This window comes from Sinocyclocheilus rhinocerous, unplaced genomic scaffold (assembly GCF_001515625.1).
Source record: "Sinocyclocheilus rhinocerous isolate Xijiao unplaced genomic scaffold, SAMN03320098_v1.1 scaffold1399, whole genome shotgun sequence".
Taxonomy (NCBI): domain Eukaryota; kingdom Metazoa; phylum Chordata; class Actinopteri; order Cypriniformes; family Cyprinidae; genus Sinocyclocheilus; species Sinocyclocheilus rhinocerous.
In genome coordinates this window covers 261,492-263,360 of record NW_015634038.1, presented here as the reverse complement: position 1 = coordinate 263,360, position 1,869 = coordinate 261,492, and the positions used below count along the sequence as shown (strand labels likewise).

General features: G+C 34.9%; 1 protein-coding gene across 1 annotated transcript in view; it reads left to right on the top strand.

The window, feature by feature from the left end:
- LOC107745305 (probable E3 ubiquitin-protein ligase HECTD4) overlaps positions 1-1,869 on the top strand; it is an 87,770-nt gene that overhangs the window by 77,043 nt on the left and 8,858 nt on the right. The window lies entirely within an intron of this gene.

Below are 1,869 nucleotides of genomic sequence, written 5' to 3'. Positions count from 1 at the left end.
AGAATCTTTTGGGGTTTTTTTTTTTTTTTTGGTCTTTTCTTGTATTTTCATTCAATTCTCATTACCTTAAAGCACCTGAGAATTCTTTTTATTTTTTTTTGCATCCATTTTTTTTTTTTTTTTTCCTCAATTCTCATTACCCTAATGCACCTGATATTTTTTTGTTTGCATTTTTTCCTAATTCTCATTACCCTAATGCACCTATTTTTTTTTGTATTCACCAATTGTCATTGCCCTAATGCACCTCAGAATTATTTTTTTTTTGCATTTTCCTTCAATTCTTATTACCCCAATGCAACTCAGAATTTTTTTTATTTTTTTTTGCATTTTCCCTCAATTACCCTACTGCACCCATTTTTTGTATTTTCCCTCAATTCTCGTTACCCTAATGCACAACAGATTTTTTTTGGAGGGGGGGCATTTTTCTTAAATTATCATTACCGTAATGCACCTGATTTGTTTATTTATTTATTTTATTTCCCCCAATTTTCATTACCCTAATGCACCTTGGATTTTAGTCTTTTTTTTTTTTTTTCATTAGTTCTCATTACCATAATACACCTGATTTTTTATTTTTTCCCCCCACAATTCTCATTCCCCTAATGTACCTAGGATTTTTTTCCACTTTTTGCAATTTTTCTAGTTCTCATTTTTTATTTTGTTTGTGTTGTTGTTAATTTGTTCTAAATTGTCCAGGCAATACACCTGACATCTGGTGTGTAATTAATTATCGTCGTGAATGAATCTCAATGGTCTTAAATTAAGCTCGATTTTCTTTACGCCAGAGTATGTTCTTGACAGGGTTTTGTGAGGTTTACCCGTTTAGAGGCTTGAAAGGGTTTACGCTCTCAATGATTCAAACACTTCAAGGAACTGTTGAAACTACAGGCTCTGTCCGGGAACTACAAGTACGCATGTGATCGAGCATATAATCTGAACTATAAATGGCAAGACTTTGTGTGTACGCGTGTGTGTGTTATTATTTTATTTTTTTGATATGGTCAACTGCTGCTATCAAAGATAGTCCCTTCATTTTTTTTCTTGCCGTCTCTTTGGAGAAGAGTAGGAGAAGTCTGTGAAAAGACATCCGCACAAAAAGCTGAACGCAGTGAAATATGTGTTGTACATTTACTTGATATTTATTACAATTATTTATGACTGCGTTAACTTTATCCAGTCTTACCTCTGCGCATCTGGAACAAAACACTGGTGTGTGAATGAATCTACAGAGGTGTTCAGGAGTTTCTGTGTCACAAAAATAAAACATTGATGTATTACAGAACCGTCTCGTGTGCATAGCATTCCTGTTTAATACTTTGATTTGAATCGGCCTGTTTTTTTTACTAGTCTAAATTCAGGGAAAACCAAAGAAAGAAAACATGTTTTGTATGGGTACCAGCTCATGTTGGGGTAGAAGGGAATGAAGAAGCAGATATTTTAGATAAGAAGACTTAAGAAAAACAGAAATAGGACTCCCCTTCTTTATATTGCACTCCTCATTGATGCTCCACACTCCATCTCGGAGTGCAATGCACTATAAATTAGAAGAAGAAGAATTGTTCCAGTGGCTTTGTAGGAACCTTTACGTTGTGGAGGTGTTTTTGTCGAAAACATCAGCACATTGTGTTTCCGGCGATGGCTTCAAGTCGAGGGAAGGTCAGCGTGATGCTGCGGCTTCTTCAGGCGAAACGTACATATGATTTCATGTGTAGATGATAAACTGCCAGCACCAATCTGTTTGTTGTTTTTAATGTCCATGTGAAGGGTCATTCCTTCAGTTCGGTGTCAGTTCTTAGGAGGAAAAACTAAATATTTAAACGTTTGGTTAAAAGATAAATTGTGGACTTTTTTTTTTTTTTTTGGAGGTTG